The 22,703-nt window shown below is 43.5% G+C and overlaps 1 long non-coding RNA gene across 3 annotated transcripts in view; it reads left to right on the top strand.

Annotated features, from left to right (window-relative positions):
- Positions 1-22,173, top strand: part of LOC110508449 — a 25,763-nt gene extending 3,590 nt beyond the window's left edge. Inside the window, exons 1-3 of one of the 3 annotated variants that reach the window (XR_005040288.1) lie at positions 10,899-10,952; positions 18,940-19,061; positions 21,232-22,173. This is a non-coding gene — a long non-coding RNA (uncharacterized LOC110508449). Of the gene's footprint in view, positions 1-10,898; positions 10,953-18,885; positions 19,062-21,231 lie in introns of those variants that run through there. The other 2 variants (XR_005040287.1, XR_005040286.1) reach the window with 2 other exon arrangements.
- The last annotated feature ends 530 nt before the right edge of the window (positions 22,174-22,703 follow it).

Genomic DNA, 22,703 nt, shown 5'->3' with positions numbered 1-22,703 from the left:
GTGGCAAAAGGTCGCAAAGTTCAAGGGGGACGAATACTTTCGCAAGGCACTGTATTTAGTAGATGTTATTGTGTGTGTAGCGAAATGCGTGTGTTCCAAGCTCCAACAGTGCAGTAGTATCTAACAATTCACAACAATACACAAAAATCTAAAAGTAAAAGAATGGAATTCATTAACATATCAATATTACCGCCTGGGGGCGGCCCATCAGAAAGTCCAGGATCTACTGTAGTTGCAGAGCGAGGTGTTTAGTCCCCAGGGTCCTTAGCTTAGTGATGAGCTTTGTGGGCGCTATGGTGTTGAAAGGGCAGTGTGGAGTGCGATTGAGATTGCTTCATCTGTGGATCTGTTGGGGCGGTATGCGATTTGTAGCGGGTCTAGGGTTTCTGGGATGATGGTGTTGATGTGAGCCATGACCAGCGTTCAAAGCACTTCATGGCTACCGAAGTGAGAGCTACAGGGTGGTAGTCATTGAGGCAGGTTACCTTCGCTTTCTTGGGCACAGGGACTATGGTGGTCTGCTTGAAACATATAGGTATTATAAGTTAACATATAACATAACATATAAGTTTAAAATGTCAGTGAAGACTCTTGCCAGTTGGTCCACACATACTCTGAGTACCCGTCCTGGTAATCCATCTGGCCCCACGGCCTTGTGAATGTTGACCTGTTTAAAGGTCTTGCTCACATAGACTACAGAGAGCGTGACCATTGTTACATTATGAAGTGACTAGCGTCCATTATAAAGTTACTACTACTTCTATTGTTAAAGTGACCAGTGATTCCATGCCTATGTAGATAGGATAGCAACCTCTAAGGTGCAGGGTTGAGTAACCAGGTAGGTGCCGGCTATTGATAGCTATTTAACAATCTGAAGGCCTTGAGATAGAACCTGCTTTTTAGTCTCTCGGTCCCGGCTTTGATGCACCTGTACTGACCTCGACTTCTGAATGATAGCAGGGTGAACAGGCCGTGGCTCGGGTGGTTGATGGCCTTGATGATCTTTTTAGCCTTCCTGTAACATTGGGTACTGTAGGTGTCCAGTGTGCCCCCGGTGATGTGTTGGGCAGACCGCACCACCCTCTGGAGAGCCCTGCGGTTGCGAGTGGGGCAGTTGCCGTACCAGGTGGAGATACAGCCCAACAGGATGCTCTCAATTGTGCATCTGTAAAAGTTTGTGAGGGTCTTAGGGGCCAATCCGAATTTCTTCAGCCTCCTGATGTTTAAGAGGTGCTGTTGCCCCTTCTTCACCACACTGTCTGTGTGGGTGGAGCACCTTCTAGATTGTTAGTGATGTGTACACCAAGGAACTTGAAGCTTTTCACCTTTTCCACGACTTCAGGAAAGTTGACGTTGACGTTGAGGGAGAGGTTATTTTCCTGGCACCACTTCGACAGGGCCCTCACCTCCTCCCGGTAGGCTGTCTCGTCATTGCTGGTGATCAGGCCTACCACTGTTGTGTCGTCTGCAAACTTGATGATTTAGTTGGAGGCGTGCGTGGCCATGCAGTCATAAGGTGAACAGGGAGTACAGGAGTGGGCTGAGCATGCACCCTTTTGGGGCCCCTGTGTTGAGGATCAGCGTAGTGGAGGTGTTGTTTCCTATCTTCACCATCTGGGGGTGGCCCGTCGGCAAGTCCAGGACCCAGTTGCAAAGGGCGTGGTTCAGACCCAGGGCCTTGAGCTAAATTATGAGCTTGGAGGGTACTATGGTGTTGAAGGCTGAGCTGTAGTCAATGAACAGTATTCTTACATAGTATTACATATTAGTATTACATCCTCTTGTCCAGATGGGATAGGGCAGTGTGCAGTGCAATGGCAATTGCATCATCTGTGGAGCTATTGGGGCGGTATGCAAATTGAAGTGGGTCTAGGGTGTCAGGTATGGTGGAGGTGATATGATCCTTAACTAGTCTCTCAAAGCACTTAATGATGAAAGAAGTGAGTTCTACGGAGTGATAGTAATTTAGTTCAGTTGCCTTTGCTTTCTTCGGGTACAACGAACAATGGTGGACATCTTGAACAGAGGAGCCCCATCTGTTTAGCAATAAATAATAATTAGTTAATTGAGTTAATAAAGCTGCATACAAACATGGTCTCTTTTTTTTGCTTTCTTGAGTAAGGCAGCTCCAAAATGCAGGTGTTTCAGCCTAGCTCAGTACTTTCTGTGGTGGTGAGGCAGCCAGCGAAAAATATGGAGCGTTGGGGTTGGTAATATTCTCTAGTTGCGCCGTGATTGGCTCAGTGTTCTGTCACTCATGGGGACACTACGTCACTGCAAAATCTATGGGGAGAGCTTGAAAATTCACGCCCCTTGGGTTCTGCCATAGAGTTACATTAGAAGTGCCCATCCAAGAAGGCTTAAGGTCATTGGCCACAGATAAAATGACGTCAAATCACATTATATTTACCGTAGCTTTGATTGGACTGTTCATGTCAGCATCATACTTTAAATTCTTAGATAGCAAGTTAGCAGTCATCATCATGAATCAAGTAGCACATCTACTGGCACATCCTTTTCCATCTTTGTCATATGAATTATTAAGAGAAATTCAACAATGAGTGGTTTGGAAGGAATCAGTGGCTAACTGCAAGCATTGCAAAGCAATCACTAGCTTGCTATTTAGTGGAGTGGGTGTGTGGTCCAGGTCTGGGTTTAAGGGTCTCTTTTCCACGCTTAAAAGGATAAACATTCAACATGGGCCATGCTGTCAATCTAGCATAAATTCTGCCACGTCGAAACAACTGGGAACTCGGAACTAGGAAATCTCAGACTTCAGTGACTTCAAGACAACTGGGAACTCTGAAAAAAGAGCTGCGGCTGGGAAAATACGTTTTGAACGGTCCAAGTCAGGAACTCGGGCCTCTTTCTAGAGCTACGACCTGAAGATCACTGACGTCATGATTCGACCTTGTTTTTTTGCAAGTTCCCAGTTTTCTTGAAAGCACCATGAATCCAAAGAATGCCAGACTTTGATGACAAAGTTTGATGACAAAATTTGCCACAAAATATGCCACGACCTTCCTGTTCAAGTGAGCACAGCACAACAAGGTGAGTCCAAAAGTGTATTGTATAAATTATGTAATATGCCAGGGAGATATGTATACTGTTGCTAAGGAAGTAATACTACATGTAAGTGTACAGCATGTTGTGTAGTAAGCTGTCAGTAGCCCCTGTGCCTCAACCTAATAATATGCTCCCTTTTCCCCACATAATTTAGCCTACTGTTCTGACTTGGTGGTGCACATTTAGCCTATAGCCTGTTTTAGAGAAATGTCATCATTGAATATTGTAAGAGCTTTCGTTGTCTGCTTATATGCCCCCTTTATTTATCATATGGTTCTGACTTGGTGTACAGGGATAATACTGTAAGAACAGCCCATGTTCTGAATTCTGTTGCTGTGCATTTCAAAAGTGCTGAACAAGTAGTTATTATGACTACGTCTGTCATCGCTCGCTCATTAATGTCTTAATCAAAATTACGGATTGACTCTTATACGCTCGTCATCCCCTTATGCCATAGTTTGTACATCTCAATTGTTAGTAGAAACCACATTTGTTTAACCAAGTCAGCTATGTTGCTTTTTAAAAGACAGTAAATTAGGCTGAATTAACTGTTTCACTGCCAGACAAGGCTCTGCTGACAGCCAGGTGTAGCAGTGGTAAGGTGTTGGGACTGCTGTTGGGACTCTGCTGTTGGGACAGCTTTATGTAGGCCCTAACAGTTTGTGGGCACCGTTTGTCACCGTTATAATGCAATTAATGTATTGTTGAGTGTTGTTTTGTGGCTTTGCTGGCATGCATTTAAATATTTAATTTTTTAGTTTGCCACACCAAGATTTACATGCTAAAATTGGCACTGGGGGGACAGCAGACTGGGATATGGAGAAATTGAATATTTCCGTAAACACGCATGCTCTGAGGACGTGTCTAGGGATGCCGTCTGAACCGGCAGCCTTGAGAGGATTAACACGCTGAAATGTATTTTTTACATTTATTTTTATTTAATTTTATTTAATTTTTTAGGCGGTGGATCAGCTTTAATAATATTAGCTTAAATGTCTTACTCAAGTCGGCAACGGCGAAGGAGAGCCCACAGTCCTTGGGAGCGGGCCGTGTCAGTGGCACGGGCGAAGAAGGTGTTCAGCTTGTCGGTGTCTGCCACGTGTCTGGTTTTCCCTTTGTAATCCATAATTGTCTGGAGTTCCTGCCACATACGTCTCTGAGCCGTTGAATTGCGACTCCACTTTGTCTCTGTACTGACGTTTTGCCTGTTTGATTGCCTTACGGAGGGAATAACTACACTGTTTGTATTCAACCATATTCCCAGGCACCTTGCCGTGGTTAAATGCAGTGGTTCACACTTTCAGTTTCACAAGAATGCTGCCATCTATCCAAGGTTTTAGGTTTGGGTAGGTTTTAATAGTCACAGCGGGAACAACATCCCCTATACACTTCCTGATGAACTCAAGTCACCATGTCTGTGTATATGTCAATGTAATTCTCAGAGGCAACCCGGGACATATCCCAGTACACGTGATCAAATCAACCTTGAAGCACGGCTTCCAGCGTTGAATAGGCTTTCGCACAGGTACTTCCTGTTTGAGTTGCTTCCTATAGGAGCAGAATGGAGTCATGATCTGATTTGCAGACGGTAGGGCGTTGGAGGGCCTTGTAGCCATCCCGGAAGGGAGAGTAACAATGGTCAAGAGTTTTTGAAGCGCTAAGTACTACAGGCAATGTTTACATAGAACTTAGTGTTTTCCTCAAATTTCCTTTGGTAATATCCCCAGCTACAATATATCAGAGCCATGATTCCGTGAAACAGAGTATGTTACAGTCCCTGATGTCTCTCTGGAAGGAGATCCTTGCCCTGAGCTCATCTACTTTATTGTCCAGGGACTGAACATTAGCGATTAATATACTCGGAAGCGGTGGATGGTGTGCACACCCCTTGAGTTGGACTAGAAGTCCACTCCGAATACCTCTTCTCCACCAGCAGCGTCTTGGAGCAGCCTCTAGGATAAGTTCAATTGCCTTGGGGGGGTACGAACAAAGGATCCAATTTGGGAAAGTCATATTTCTGGTCGGAATGCTGGAGAGTTACCACCACTCTGTAATCCCAAAGTTATTTCCGGCTGTATGTAATAACACAAAAAACTTTCTGGGCTAATAATGTAAGAAATAACACCCCTCCCCCCAAAATACTGCAAAGTTGCTTAGGAGCTAGAAGCAGAGCTGCCTAGCGCCATCTTAGTCTAGACACAGACAGTAGGGGTTAATACAGGGACAGACAGGATTGGTCCATACAGTCAATACTGCTGACTCAGCCCTCTACTATAGACATCTGACTCAACACACTGAGATAGCCACAGCAGATCATCAATATGTAGTGTGTGCATGCATACGCTGGGGTACCACAGAGTTAGGAAGATCATCTTTCTGATCAATGACTCAATTTCCCATAACTCTGAGGGGCTTTAGTAGAGCAGTGACCTCTGACCTCGTCTCTCCCTTGGGTACAGAGGATTAAACGGGGAGGCCATATTGGCATGTCTGAACGGGACAGGAGGAATACAGAAGGACAACAGTAGCAATTCCCCATGTCATTGAGTTGAACAGAACGACAGAAGACTTGTTTTGGGAAAAGATGTATGAATAAATGTACCTTCATTATAAAACAAGGACAGATCATTATTGATGAGGCATCTCCCAAGGGATGCCATTTGACTTACAATATTGATTTACAATATCTGCAATATTGATTTACAGCATTTGATTTACAATATCCCAGTTCTCAATATAGGTTTAAATCCTATGACATAAACATGACATCATATGAAAGCAGTGGCAACATACAAAAGCAGTGTTTGACACACACACACACACACACACACACACACACACACACACACACACACTCATGCACGCACGCAAACACACACACTTCACGCACACACGCAAACACACCCACACACACACAGCACCTACATGAGCAAGCAGATCCTACTGATTAGTGGTGTATTGATTACAGTCATTAAGGAGTAATTGATGCCTCCTTGCTCTGTCACCCAGCATAACACTAACACCCTGAAGACAGGACAGCATGGTTAAACAGGACAACATGGTTGGTTGACTTCACTGTTTTACTTTACAGTCTTACGTAAGTCAACCAAAATGAGACAGGTTCAGAGGGGATAGTTACTGTGCTTCAGGGCTGAATGACTGTCTCGTCACAGCACAACATGCTCACTGCAAACTAGCTTAAAAATGTAGCTTTTATGGAAAATTTTCAGAATCTGCAGTAAGACTGTGAGAGTTTGTTGGTGTCTGACAGAGTGTACGGGAGTGTGTGTGTGTGCATGTGGTGTGTGTACATGAGTGTGTGTTTTGGGGATTATACAGGTACAGTTGAAGTCGGAAGTTTACATACACTTAGGTTGGAGTCATTAAAACTCGTTTTTCAACCACTCCACAAATTTCTTGTTAACAATCTATAGTTTTGGCAAGTCGGTTAGGATATCTACTTGTTGCATGACATAAGTCATTTTTCCAACAATTGTTTACAGACAGATTATTTCACTTGTAATTCACTGTATCACAATTCCAGTGCGTCAGAAGTTTGCAAACACTAAGTTGACTGTGCCTTTAAACAGCTTGGAAAATTCCAGAAAAATATGTAATGGCTTTAGAAGCTTCTGATAGGCTAAATTACATCATTTGAGTCAATTGGAGGTGTACCTGTGGATGTATTTCAAGGCCTACCTTCAAACTCAGTGCCTCTTTGCTTGATATCATGGGAAAATCAAAAGAAATCAGCCAAGACCTCAGAAAAAGAAATTGTAGACCTCCACAAGTCTGGTTCATCCTTGGGAGCAATTTCCAAATGCCTAAAGGTACCACGTTCATCTGTACAAACAATAGTACACAAGTATAAACACCATGGGACCACACAGCCGTCATACCGCTCAGGAAGGAGACATGTTCTGTCTCCTAGAGATGAACGTACTTTGGTGCGAAAAGTGCAAATCAATCCTAGAACAACAGCAAAGGACCTTGTGAAGATGCTGGAGGAAACAGGTACAAAAGTATCTATATCCACAGTAAAACGAGTCCTATGTCGCTCAGCAATTAAGAAGCCATTGCTCCAAAACCGTCATAAAAAAGCCAGACTACGGTTTGCAACTGCACATGGGGACAAAGATCATACTTTTTGGAAAAATGTCCTCTGGTCTGATGAAACAAAAATAGAACTGTTTGGCCATAATGACCATCGTTATGTTTGGAGGAAAAATGGGGAGGCTTGCAAGACGAAGAACACCATCCCAACTGTGAAACACGGGGGTGGCAGCATCATGTTGTGGGCTGTGTTTTGCTGCAGGAGGGACTGGTGCACTTCACAAAATAGATGACATCATGAGGTAGGAAAATTATGTGGATATATTGAAGCAACATATCAAGACATCAGTCAGTAAGTTAAAGCTTGGTTGCAAATGGGTCTTCCAAATGGACAATGACCTCATGCATACTTCCAAATCTGTGGCAAAATGGCTTAAGGACAACAAAGTCAAGGTATTGGAGTGGCCATCATAAAGCCCTGACCTCAATCCTATAGAAAATGTGTGGGCAGAACTGAAAAAGCGTGTGCGAGCAAGGAGGCCAAACCTGACTCATTTACACCAGCTCTGTCAGGTAGAATGGGCCGAAATTCACCCAACTTATTGTGGGAAGCTTGTGGAAGGCTACTCCGAAACATTTGACCCAAGTTAAACAATTTAACTTTAAAGGCAATGCTATCAAATACGAATTGAGTGTATGTAAACTTATGACCCACTGGGAATGTGATGAAAGAAATAAAAGCTGAAATAAATCATTCTCTCCACTATTATTCTGACATTTCACATTCTTAAAATAAAGTGGTGATCCTAACTGACCTAAGACGGGGAATTTTTACTAGGAATAAATGTCAGGAATTGTGAAAAACGGAGTTTAAATGTAGTTGGCTAAGGTGTATATAAACTTCCAACTTCAACTGTATGTTCCGGATCACTAAGAACAGAGAACGTGTAACAGGTAATCTGAGAAAGGGAAAGCAGGCATTGTGCATTCCTCTACTGACAGATGCAGGTCATTGGTGGCTACATGTACCTGTCTCCACTAAATAATATAACTTATGAAACTTAACTGATATTCACTCCGATAACTGCCAGTCTGACACATTACCACAGGAACAAACTATGACATTTCAGACCTGCATGTACTGATAAAGCACATTTAACTGCCTCTCTATTTCATTGATAAGAGAATTGACAGTTTCTCTAATTCAGGAACATGGAATTCCTAAAATCTTACTATATTACTCTCTCTCTCTCATATACAGGTTTTGCAACATATGATGCAAAATGCATCATACCGGCTATATTTCTGTATTTTGTAAGTTACATATCTTGGAAACTTGATTGCTGACATGCAAAATATTTTGGGGCAATATCAACAATGGATTAATGAAACAAATACCAAAAGATAGTTTTAGGGTTGAATTGTCCTTTAAGATAGTATGTGATTGATGCCGTAATTCAGGTAGTTACTGTCTCTGCCATCTCTCAGTCTCACACTCTGGTCTGGACCTGTTGAGTTGTGCGAGTGTTATTTATGCAAAAAATGTACTAACAACGTCCCAGCCCTTAGTAGGCACACACACGCAAACACACACACACACACACACACACACACACACACACACACACACACACACACACACACACACACACACACACAGCACTCATGCACGCACGCACAGACACACACGCAAACACACACATACACACATGCACACACACGCGCAAACACACACACACACACACATGCATACACACACACGCACGCAAACACACACACCAACATGCACACACATGCACACACACACACACGCAAACACACACACACACACACATTCAGACACTACACTGAAGGCTGCACACAATTGCTCAACAGGCTATGACTCAACAACTGGCAGTAGGAACAAAGAAATGTGCCCGCTTTGTGTGTGAGCATTCCCTCAGAGTGAGATATGTGGCAGAGGGGACCCATGGCACAGAAGTATTACTGCACAATGGTGCACACACACACACACACACACACACACACACACACACACACACGCAGCTCATTTTTTGTTAACAATAGATTTCAGAGCACAGAAACCTTGAAGCGTGTGAAGGTTCTGAGCCTTTGGAATTTCCCCCATTCCCTATTCATCCTGGTACCACGGAGAGGGCTTCCTTCCCTGTGTTATTGTCCATGGAACTCCAGTGTCGGGCTCAACTACACACACACACACACACACACACACACACACACACACACACACACACACACACACACACACACACACACACACACACACACAGGTACACACACATTAAACACACACTCACTGTACTGTGAGGCTATTGTTGTTCAGAAGTACTTCCTCTGACAGAGCCAGACAGAGCCAGTCAAACGGACATCATTTATCAAAGTCTGGCTTAGATGTCTGTTTACACACTGGACTTCTAATACACAACCCTCATAATATATGGCTGTTTTCCTGTTTTAGGCTGCTCAATTGCAAGTGGATGTCTCTAGGAAAGGACTTGCCCTGAGGGTCCATTGAATGCCAAAAACAGCCTTTGATACACATGTTTGACAACCAGCTCTAAAATGGTGAGAGATAGAGATTGAGAGAAAGATAGAGATAGCTATAATTGGTAGTGTTTTTTTAAACTTTAACTTTCACTTAGCTTGTTGAATGTAGTTAGCTAGTTTAGCCTACTCAAACACCCGGCTCAAAAGGAGAGGAATGCTATGTTAGCTAGCTGGCTAACACTGGAACTCTTCCAAGTCAAGGTAATCTTTTGGCAGTGGTGGAAAAAGTACCCGAGTGTCCTACTTGAGTAAAAGTGAAGATACCGTGATCAAAAATTACTCAAGTAAAATTGAAAGTCACTGAGTAAAATAATACTTGAGTAAAAGTCTAAAAGTGTTTTGTTTGACATATACTTAAGTATCAAAAGTAAATGTAATTGCTAAAATGTGCTTAAGTATCACAAGTAAAACTACAAGTACAGGACCCATTTTATATATTTTTTAATTTTTTATTTATAGACAGCCAGGGGCTCAATCCAACACTCAGACATAATTTATAAATGAAGCATGTGTTTAGTGAGTCCGCCAGATCAGAGGCAGTAGGGATGACCAGGTGTTCTCTTTATAAGTGTGTGAATTAGACCGTTTTGCTGTCCTGCTAAGCATTTGTAACAGATGTGAAACGGCTAGCTTAGTTAGCGTGGGCGCTAAATAGCGTTTCAATCAGTGACGTCACTTGCTCTGAGACCTTGAAGTAGTAGTTCCTTGCTCTGCAAGGGCCGCGGCTTTTGTGGAGCGATGGGTAACGATGCTTCGAGGGTGACTGTTGATGTGTGCAGAAGGTCCCTAGTTCGCGCCCGGGTATGGGTGAGGGGACGGTCTAAATTTGTACTGTTACATATTCAAAATGTAACGAGTACTTTTGGGTGTCAGGGAAACTGTATGGAGTAAAAAGTACATTATTTTCTTTAGGAATGTAGTGAAGTGATAGTAAAAGTTGTTAAAAATGTAAATAGTAAAGTAAAGTACAGATACCACAAAAAAACTACTTAAGTAGTACTTGAAAGTATTTTTACTTAAGTACTTTACACAACTGGCTTTTGGTTTTATTAAATTATTGCCATCGGGACCTGCCACTATAACTGCTAAACTGCTTTCTGACGGTACTCTACTGCATGATTGTAGCGGGTTTACTAATGTGTTTTTTCTAGTAGCTATGTTGACTATGAGACAACAATGTAGGCTGTGTGTAGCGGTTTGCAGTATGATTGTTTGGCTTGGAAAGTTTTATTTGCCTGCTCAATGTCCGCACGCGAAGGGAAAAGGTGAGATGAGGAGAGCGAGAAGGAATTATACTGTGTATACTAGCAAAGTGAGCAAAGTGATCAGTTTTTTTATGTGGCTGCAATGAAAGTGAACTTTGTTTGTGTGTGATCGGGGTGTATTCAATCCGCCGATTCTGCTGAAAAACGTATTTCTTAAACGGAAGCAAACGGAACAAAACGGGGATAAACATAACTGAAAATGTTCAATAGAAACTCTAATTTGCAACTGTTGGACTAATGATTACACCCTAGATCAGCTAGAGTGCAAGGCGGTATCGAATGTGTCAATGTCTGTCACTTTGATTACTCAAAATTCTTTCGACCTGTGCACCTACGTTGTAAACGTTCATTCATCGGCTAGGTTGTAGCAACCTCATGATGGGTACAGGGAAAATTTGTGCATTAACCTATCGATGTTACATTGAGCTGGGTGAATGGAATATGAATGACAGTCATCCAATATGCTGTAATAGGAATGAGGCCATGCTCATTAAATATAAATAATCAATTTTAAACGGCACCGACCGCCAGTGATGTCTGTCTGTGGTGTGTGTGTGTGTGTGTGTGTATGTGTCTGTCTGTGGTGTGCGTGCGTGCGTGTGATGTGTTCTGCTGGGTAATAGTATGCTTGTCCCAAATGTATTCCTCTCTCGCACACTTATCTGATCTTGCCCTAAGTCATGCCTCTCTACAGTTCCCACTGGAGGCTCAGCCCACACACACACACACATGGAGAAAGAGGGGGCCCAGTTTAAAGACTGTTCTCTTTTTAAGAAGTTGTCAAACCGGTTCTCCCCAGTCCACTCTGCAGAGAGACAAGGCATTGTCCAAGGATTGTGTTGTGCCTGAGAGGAACAGACAAAATAGTTAGGCAAAGAGAGTCTGAAAAGATCAAAGACATTAAGTGTGGCCTCAAACTTTACACACACACACACACACACACACACACACAGAGAGACACAGACTGACACACACCTCCAGCAATACAGCTGAGACTTGTGGGTTTTTTAAACCTTAGGACGCAGGTCATATCTGACAGACAGAGCTACAACTTTACTTCACTTGCATCCTATTCTATTATTTTTCATTTAGGCAGTTGGAGCAAAGCTTTGACAGGAAGAAGCATGTAAAAGATGGAAGATGAAAGTTAATATGCCTAGTTTCAGTGATTTAAAGTGTCTGTCCAGTGTTGTAGATTTTAGATGACCTAAAATTAATTACAATATGAATTAAATAGATGTCCTTCCAAATTTGTTTAATTAAGGATATTAAAAAGCAGCTTTTCTCTTGGTCGTGCTCTTGGCCTGTTAGGAAACAACAGAGTGGTTTGGGCGTGTACTTGTAACAAAATATATATTTGACAGCTCAGCCAATGAGATGCACATACAGTTAGATATTGAAATTAGTTCCCAAGTGAGGGCACTGGGGCAGACTGCCTGAGCATGGCTGCACCAAGTCAAATAGTATGGATGGATTCAGGACGCACGATGGAACTACTAGAGCACTTTACTATAACAGCATAACACTGCCTTCAGAAAGTATTTATACCCCTTGACTTATTCCACATATTGTTGTATTACAGCCTGAATTCAAAATGGATTAATACGTTTTTTTCTTCACCCATCTACAGTACACACAATAACCCATAATGACCAAGTGAAAACATGTTTGTAGAAATTTTTTCACATTTATTGAAAATTAAATACAGAAATATTTAATTGACATAAGTATTCACACCCCTGAGTCAATACATGCTAGAATTACCTTTGGCAGCGATTACAGCTGCGGTTTCCTTCCTCTCTGGCAACTGAGTTAGGAAGGACGCCTGTATCTTTGTAATGACTGGGTTTATTGATACACCATCCAAATTGTAATTTATAACTTCACCATGCTCAAAGGGATTCAATGTCTGCTTGTTCTATTTTTACATTGGAAAACCTCCCTGGTCTTTGTGGATAAATCTGTGTTTGAAATTCACTGCTCGACTGAGGGACCTTACAGATAATTGTATGTATAGAGTACAGAGATGAGGTCATTCAAAAATCATGTTAAACACTATTATTGCACACAGAGTGAGTACATGCAAATTATTCAGCACATTCTTGTCCTGAACGTATTTAGGCGTGCCATACATTTTTTATTCGTAAACATTTCTAAAAACATAATTCCACTTTGATATTATGGGGTATTGGGTGTAGGCCATTGACACAAAATCTCAATTTAGTACATTTTTTATTCCGTCTGTAACACATCAAAATGTGGAAAAAGACTATGGGTGTGAATACTTTCTGAAGGCACTGTAACTGCAGACTGATTACTTCACTAGCGTGAGTTGTTTCTGAACTTTGCTTTGTCACTATATTCCGAATTTCTGTGTTGTTAGCTACATAACTAGCTAGCTAGCTGTGAAGCTACCTAGCTAGCTACTGCTGCTACCTACTGTATTATCAGTCAACAACTTAACAAGGTTTCTCTTGACATAACACTTTTAGCTAGGCTAGAAACCAAAGGGTTTCAAATAGAAGGGAATGGCGAGATGGCTGTTGTCTGGAGGATCTGACTTGTTTTCTTGTTGGTTAGCCAGCTAGCCGCAATAGCTAATGTTAGCATGCTAACGTTAGTTGACTGCTTCCAAACAGCCAGCAGGCCACTCTTACAAATCACATATTTTGAAATAGAAATAACTGGCAAAATAGTTGTTGCATAGGCGTAGTCTTAATTGCTAATACCAGCTGTGGATTGATTGGCTTGCTAGCTAGCTTGATTGTGTGTAGTGAGTGTGCACTCCTGAGCCTGAGTCTCCTCTAGTCTCGAGAAGGATCCTTCTTCCCACCTGAGAATTTGTAAAAAAAAAGTAAAAAGCTGATGAATCAATCACATTCGGGCCTGTTTTGGCAAAAGAGGATAATGCCATTATCCAAGCAAATTTCATGTTTCAAAAACAAGTCTGAGATGGGGTTTTACTGAGTTTCTTCTCTAATTAATGCTCTGGCCACAACAAGTAAAGGACGAGTCAACAACATTATTTAGTTATGCGCAAACAGAATATGAGCTTTTAACTGGACAGTTACTTTAAGACAGGATCTTCCCTTCATTCTGGTCAGGCGATTCTACTTTACACGCAGCCCTACACACACATGCGCACAAAAACACACAGACGCACACACACACACACCGCCTGCATTCCTGAGAGTTAACTGTACATTAGCATCATGTGACAGTGAGAAATGTGCCTCAACGAGCACCAATTAGGGCCCGGTAACATTTGTGTGTGTGTGCGTGCATGTGCGTGTGTGTGCCTATGCGCATATGTGTTTGTGTGAGGCTGAACATATGTATGTGTATATGATATTTGTTTCCTCATCCACATACTTCCTTACTTGCTGTGTCCCCAACCCTTCTTAAATCTATCACTATGACTTGTTTTGCCAGGCGTAAATCTTCTCTGTCTCTAACCACACCCTGTAATAACCCCAGCCTCCTGTCTTAACACTAGAACCACTGCTCATGAATTTAATTGTTTTATTACTCTGCTATTTTTTAAGTCATGCCCCCTCTGTCCTTGACTTTTCCTATATAAGTCTACATAACACACTGCCGTTGCTAGAATTGTAATATCAAAAACAGAACTGGTGTTATCAACAGTTTAAGGAGGGCATGTACTTTTTTGAATGGTTTTGCTCATCCTTCTGACAGTAGAGCCTACTCCGCTCCTTCTCCTGACAGTAGAGCCTGCTCCGCTCCTTCTCCTGACAGTAGAGCCTGCTCCGCTCCTTCTCCTGGCAGTAGAGCCTGCTCCGCTCCTTCTCCTGGCAGTAGAGCCTGCTCCGCTCCTTCTCCTGACAGTAGAGCCTGCTCCGCTCCTTCTCCTGACAGCAGAGCCTGCTCCGCTCCTTCTCCTGGCAATAGAGCCTGCTCCGCTCCTTCTCCTGGCAGTAGAGCCTGCTCCGCTCCTTCTCCTGACAGTAGAGCCTGCTCCGCTCCTTCTCCTGACAGTAGAGCCTGCTCCGCTCCTTCTCCTGACAGTAGAGCCTGCTCCGCTCCTTCTCCTGGCAGTAGAGCCTGCTCCGCTCCTTCTCCTGACAGTAGAGCCTGCTCCGTTCCTTCTCCTGACAGTAGAGCCTGCTCCGCTCCATCTCCTGACAGTAGAGCCTGCTCCGCTCCTCCTGACAGTAGAGCCTGCTCCGCTCCTTCTCCTGACAGTAGAGCCTGCTCCGCTCCTTCTCCTGACAGTAGAGCCTGCTCCGCTCCTTCTGACATTAAAGTGCTGTGCCCAGTTGATAATCCCCCCCGATAATTGTCTCAAAACTGAACCTAAACTAGAGGCCTACCGAAATAAATGTCACACATATAACAACAGATGAGATAAATTAACTTGATGAGTGACTTGATGAGTGAGCGGAGGCGAATGATGCACAATTATGTAATCCCCAATTGTGAATGAAGAACAGCAGTCCAAGTTTTATCAGCCTACACTAGTCTACTTGGAGCACACAGTGAGAGCGTGTGTAATTGACTAAATCTGAACGAAAACGACACAGATGGTGGGGAAGAAATGAATCAGGACCTTTCTGATGATTATGCTTCTGATTCTGAGCCACAGCCTACACCTTCGAGGCCTATTGCACAAAAAAAGCTGAACCGGGCTACCACCATTTACATTTTTTTTTTAATTGAACCTTTATTTAACTAGGCAAGTCAGTTTAAGAACAAATTCTTATTTACAATGACTTCCTACATCGGCCAAACCCGGACAACTGTGCGCCACCCTATGGGGCTCCCAATCACGGTCGGTTGTGATACCGCTGGATTCGAACCAGGGTGTCTGTAGTGACACCTCCAGCACTGAGATGCAGTGCCTTAGACCTCTGAGGCACTCGGCACCAAATGAAGCAGTGAGACAGGAGCGAGGACGGGACAGCACCTTTTGGATAGAACAAGTCGGCGACAATGGTACAGGCTGATTATCAGCACAAAATGTTTGGGATAGCGTAGCCTACCTTTCTTTGGAGAAACCATGTCACGGGATCGTTTGTACAGAGCAGGAAACACTGACAATAATTGACTGCTGTCATATCGACACAGTGCATTCGGAAAGTATTCAGACCCCTTGACTTTTTCCACATTTTGTTACATTAGAGCCTTATTCTAAAATGTATTAAATAGTCCCCCCCCTCATAAATCTACACACAATACCCCATAATGACAAAGCAAAAACAGGTTTTGTGATTTTTTTTGCAAATGTATTAAAAATAAAAAACATAAATATTACATTTACATAAGTATTCAGACCCTTTACTCAGTACTTTGTTGAAGCACCTTTGGCAGTGACTACAGCCTTGAGTCTTCTTGGGTATGACACTACAAGCTTGGCATACCTGTATTTGGGGAGTTTCTTCCATTCTTCTCTGCAAGTTCTGCAAATCCTGCCAGGTTGGATGGGGAGCGTCGCTGCACAGCTATTTTCAGGTCTCTCCAGAGACGTTTGATCGGGTTCAAGTCTGGGCCACTCAAGGACATTCAGAGACTCGTCCCGAAGCCACTCCTGCGTTGTCTTGGCTGTGTGCTTAGGGTCATTCTCCTGTTGGAAGGTGAACATTCGCCCCAGTCTGAAGTCCTGAACGCTATGGAGCACGTTTTCATCAAGGATCTCTCTGTACTTGGCTCCTTTCATCTTTCCTTCAATCCTGACTAGTCTCCCATTCCCTGCCACTGAAAAACATCCCCACAGCTTGATGCTGCCACCACCATGCTTCATCGTAGAGATATTGCCGGGTTTCCTCCAGACATGATGCTGCCACCACCATGCTTCATCGTAGAGATGTTGCCGGGTTTCCTCCAGACATGATGCTGCCACCACCGTGCTTCACCGTAGGGATGTTGTCGGGTTTCCTCCAGACATGATGTTGCCACCACCATGCTTCACCGTAGAGATGTTGCCGGGTTTCCTCCAGACATGATGCTGCCACCACCATGCTTCACCGTAGGGATGTTGCCGGGTTTCCTCCAGACATGATGCTGCCACCACCATTCTGTAGCGGTATTTATTAGAGAGGGGTAAAGAAAGCTTTTGTTCGGGCGCCAGGCAGGTATTGACCATGCCGAAAGGAAAAGAGTAGAATAGAGAGAACCACTACCAGACCCACACACATCAGCAGAAGAGACTGCCTAGAGTGTAGCCTGTTTACCAGATAGCCAGTGGAGAGAACTTTTGGCATTCAGGCAAAAGAGTTCAATCCTGGTTTCATCAGACCAGATAATCTTTTTTTGTCATGGTTTGAGAGTCCTTTAGGTGCCTTTTGGCAAACTCCAAGCAGGCTGTCATGTGCCTTTTACTGAGGAATGGCTTCCGTCTGGCCACTCTACCATAAAGGCCTGCTTGGTGGAGTGCTGCAGAGATTGTTGTCCTTCTGGAAGGTTCTCCCATCTCCACAGAGGAACTATGGAGCTCTGTCAGAGTTACCATTGGGTTCTTGGTCACCCCAGTGACCAAGGCCCTTCTCCCCCGATTGCTCAGTTTAGCTGGGCAGCCAGCTCTAGAAAGTTCCAAACTTCTTCCATTTAAGAATGACGGAGGCCACCGTTCTTGGAGACCTTCAACGCTGCAGACATTTTTTGGTACCCTTCCACAGATCTGTGCCTCGACACAATCCTCCCTCGGAGCTCTACGGATAATTCCTTCGACCACACACAACCAAATAATTATTTGTGCGATATATGAAATATATTAATTACACTGTTAGAATGTTGCATTCAGAATGACTGTTCATTAGCTTGAAGGGGGTCAAATAAAAGTGTTTTAGTCACATGCTTCGTAAACAAGTAAACAAGGTGCAGACTAACAGTGAAATACTTACTTCCCAACAATGTAGAGAGAAAGAAAATAGAGAAATAATGAAAAGTAAAACATGTAATAATGAAAGTAATAATAGATACCCAATGAGTAACGATAAGTTCTAGTATTAAAGCCCACATGCAGTCTTTTTTATTTGATTATTATTTACTTATTTTAAAATAATTGTGAAAATGTCTGATAAATCACTGTGTGTGTATATTTCATTAAAATTACTCCAAATTTTATTTCCCTGAGCCTCCTTTTGCTATTGAAATGTGGGCGTGTTGATACACATTTTTATATATTTAAATTCACAAACCTTATTGGCGGATAGGGTCATTTAGACTCTAGAGCCTACCTCGCTTACCCCTTAAAAGTAAGAGGATACATATGCAAATAAAAGATGACTAGTCATTGGTCAGAATAATCCGATCAGATTGTTATGGCATCATCTTGGCCAAAAACTCCATCCCACCTGAACAGGCTGAAATTACAGGATTTATTTTCAAACAGCTCTTACACAAAAATAGCATTATCATCATTTTCACAATTTCCGAGTGTTATTTTGACCTCATAATGTAGAAACAGGAAAACACGTTTATGACAGCAGTGCCACTTTAAGGAACTTACAGTAACTTACTTTCACTGAGTTTACTAATGACAATGCTCTCACTTCAAATGATCCCATGACAAAGCCCGTGGTCTGGACACACCCCTTAGAGACGGGCTCTTTGCAGGCTAAATGTTATGGGTAGCAACAGTCAACCTGATTCTGCTGGTCTCCTCTTCATACACACACACACAAACACATGTTCACACAAACACACACACTGGTCACCTCCTCATGTTTTTACAGGTAATGACCTGGATGCTCCCCTTGGCTGTGACTGTGCATGTGTGCCTTCCTGGAGCGAGTGTGTGGGTGTGAGTGTGTTCTGACAGAGGGATGAGTGAATGTGTGTCGGTTGACTTGTCAGACCCTCACACCTGCCTCAACTTGCCCACAGGTTCTGCACTCTTAACATAGTCAGGTCAGGGAGGTGTGTCCTCGCTATGGTATGTTCTGACTTGGATGGAGAGCTTATCCCATCAACCGCCACACCCTACATCCTGTCTACAGCCTGTCTACATCTCTCTCTCTCTCTCTCTCAGGTTTTTAATCTGTACCTTCCCGCACAAGTCCCTTGGAATGTCCAGACACTGCCACGACCAAGGATTCCACGGGTCACCATGGAGACCAAGGATTCCTGAGGTCTAGGGCAGGGCAGTCCCAGGTAGGTGTGATTTCACAGGTTGACTAACACATACTCAGACACACATAAATCCTATGCACACTTGGACTGTGAGTGTCTGGTATATTTATTGTCTGCAACATTTGCTGATGAGTAGAGAACGATCTCTATCTCGAACGGACGGGGGGGATGGACAAGCTAATCCCAAGCAGACGGTCACACATGATGTTCATATCACCTGCATTCCTCACACCGCCTACCATGTGGGAGTGTGTGCGTTTCCGCATGTGAGCATATGTGGGTTTTTTTACACTTAATCCTCCTTGTCCCCATTTGAATGAAAATACTGTAGAGTTAAGTTAACCTGGTCCCACAGAAAGATAATGTATATAACTAACATCGTCCTAAATGCACAGTAACACAGCCTTTCCACGTATTGTGGAACTGCTGTTGGTGAGCCGTTATAACTTCTCAAGGGTTGCGCTATTGTTCTTCGATGGACTGTGATGTTATGCCTTTCATAGACTCCTGTTATGTCTGTACCCTTACACAAGGCCATTGTGTTCTGGAACTGTTGCTTGTATCAAGTAACTGTTGTGTAAACAATATGATTGTATTATCACCTCCCACTCTATAAGGGACATGTAACCATTTATGCTTTGAGTTCTTCACCTATGAAATCAGAGATAGATCTCCCCCGCATAAATGGCCTCTGCCTTAATGTTTGGATCGAGTTTGCCACAGTAGAACGTTGCATTTGCATTGGAATGTCTGTTCTATTTGGTCCTAATTCTATAGCTGGTGCCCCTCCATGTAGGGAGAACTGTGTGCCTCGTCCTGCCCAGAGCAGCTGTGTCTGCCCAGAGCAGCTGTGTCTGCCCACTGAGATGGGGAACTTCCTCTGTTAATCCTCCCCCTGTCATTTGGAGCTTAGACACACGTGTCCAGGGTCTGTCATATGGATCATATGGAGCTTAGGCATGCAGTATGCAGAATGCCCAGAGCTTATGCACAACTGTACATTCATTCCAGGGTGTGAGAACAACATATGCTTACCCATACTACCGAGTGGGCCAGTGGAGTCGGTGATGAGCTCATGACAACATGGTTGTACCCCAAGGTTGTGACCCAACTAAGGACAAAATCATAACCTAGTACTAGACTGTGACCCTAGACGAACTGGTCTTGACCCACCTTGAGTAAACACTTCTCCACATTTGAGCAATGACTGGCACGCCCCAAAGTTCTTGTGAATCTCTGGATCCTCGACTTCCTGGTGGGCCGCCCCCAGGTGGTGAGGGTAGGCAACAACACATCCACCACGTTGACCCTCCTCCTGTACTCCCTGTTCACCCACGACTGCTTGGCCGCGCACGACTCCAACACCATCATTAAGTTTGCCGATGACACAACGGTGGTAGGTGGCCTGATCACCGACGATGATAAGACAGCCTATAGGGAGGAGGTCAGAGACCTGGCAGTGTGTTGCCAGGACAACAGCCCCTCCCTCAACGTCAGCAAATCAAAGGAGGTGATCGTGGAATACAGGAAAAGGAGGGGCAAGTACGCCTCCATTCACATCGACAGGGCTGAAGTGGAGTGGGTCGGGAGCATGGACTTAATCAGTGTCCACATCGCTGAGGATCTGGGACCAAAAGGCTCCAGAACAGCTTCTACACCCAAGCCATAAGACTCGTGAACAGTTCATCAAATGGCCACACAGACTATTTGTATTGACTGCCTTTTATATTTTGCACTGACTCTCTTACACTGGCTCTATGCGAACTCACTACCCACACATGCTACACTGACACTCCAACACACCCACGCTCACACACATGCCTATTGACACCACACACACTCACACAGACGCACTTTCCCACTCTTCACATACACTGCTGCTACCCTGTTTATTACCTATCCTGCTTGCCGAGTCACCTTTTACCCCTACCCACATGTACAATTACCTCAACTACCTCGTACCCCTGCATATTGAATCAGTGCTGGTACTCCTTGTATATAGTCTCGTTGTTGTTACTTTGTGTTACTATCTCCTTTTTTATTCATTACTTTCTAACTCTGCATGGTTGGGGAAGGGCTCGTAAAGTCAGCATTTCACAGTAAAGTGTACACCTGTTGTATTCGGAGTGTGTGACAAATTAAAGGTGATTTGAATCTCACAGTGTGTGTTTGTCCTTCCCTTGGTTTACAGCCCCCTGAAACATGAAGAAAAAGGGGCCAGAGAGAAAACAGCACAGAGGAGAGAATCTGTTCCAACATGCAGAGCGAGAGAAAAACAGGGAGAAAGAAAGAATTCCACTAATCGCAATCCAAAACCTCACCCCGCCCCTCCCTTACCCTGCAGTTACTCCTCCCTCTCCCTCCCAAAACCCACCCTAACCCTTCCCTATTTCTCCCCCAAAAAATCTACGTTCCTCCCTCAAGTCATCCCAGCCAAACCCAACCCTACTCCTCCCTGTCCATCTCACCCTTTCTCTCTCACCTCTCTCTCCCTCACATGTCGACACAAACACACAATTCTCCTCAAACACGATGGCTGAGCTTTGGCTCCTGTCCTCCCCAGAGACGCATCATGTTGACGGGTTTATTCCCCTGGCGGGCCAGTGATTCTGAGCGCAACACCGTAGTGCTGCGTGTCACAGTCCAAACCTCGATCCACAAGTCTGCCAGATGCAGCACAGCAACCTTTTTATTTACCTAACTTATTCACAGGAACTGACTGTACAGGGACACGACTATTACTCTCTGAGAAATACAGCGAAGTAGAAAACCCCACCCTGTTGTCTTATCCAAACGAGATAACATGCCGCACATTACTGAGGAAAACAGTTGACCAGAAGAAAATGTTGGAAATGAAAACGTTGTGGTGTGTGTTCTCCCCAAAAACCACATACTATGTTAAAGTTTGCCAAATTGTTCTGTTAAGGAAGTTTGTTTTTATTGTTGTGCGTATGGTGTGTGATCTGAGGTAACATCTAGAATGGTGTGTTGGTATGTACTGTCTATGCAGGTGTTATTGTGGGGTATAATATGTCCGTGTGATGTATCTGTATGCTGTATGTTTTTAGTTACATTTGCTGTGCTTGTAAAATTGAATAATTGAACCTCACATGACAGATTTATTGAATGTTGTGAAAACCAAGAAACAAATTGTACATTTTTTTTACAAATAACAAAAAAAAGACGTTTGTTTTACACTGTTTCAACAAGCTTTACAAAATCTGACAAGGTAGGAAAAAAACATTAGTTGAGACAGGCAATGCTGAAACATCAGCAACATCTGATGTGTCTTAATATTATTTACACACTCATTCACTATACTTGTGCATCCTATCTTTTCAGCAGAAGGGAACTCTGCTTCTCCTTAAGCCAGGCACTGCAATGTCATAATCTGATCTAAAAAATCCCTTCATTTACAGATAACTGAGCATGGACCAGATTCCTATGATATAGAGATGAGTGAACCTTCACAGCGAGAACAAACAAGCAGAATAACTCCTTTATTTGATCCGGTCTTTCCCACAGGAAGAACACACCTATGTAGCTGGCACACTGACAGGAGTATAAGAACACACACACACACACGCACTCATGACTGGCATTAGATACACACACCAGAAGTGAATTGGTCAAATCTTTATCTGCAGTAAGCCTGGGTACAAT

The sequence above is a fragment of the Oncorhynchus mykiss genome, chromosome 28 (genome assembly GCF_013265735.2).
Source record: "Oncorhynchus mykiss isolate Arlee chromosome 28, USDA_OmykA_1.1, whole genome shotgun sequence".
Classification (NCBI taxonomy): domain Eukaryota; kingdom Metazoa; phylum Chordata; class Actinopteri; order Salmoniformes; family Salmonidae; genus Oncorhynchus; species Oncorhynchus mykiss.
The sequence above is the reverse complement of the archived record's forward strand: the minus strand, read 5'-3'. Positions and strand labels throughout refer to the sequence as shown.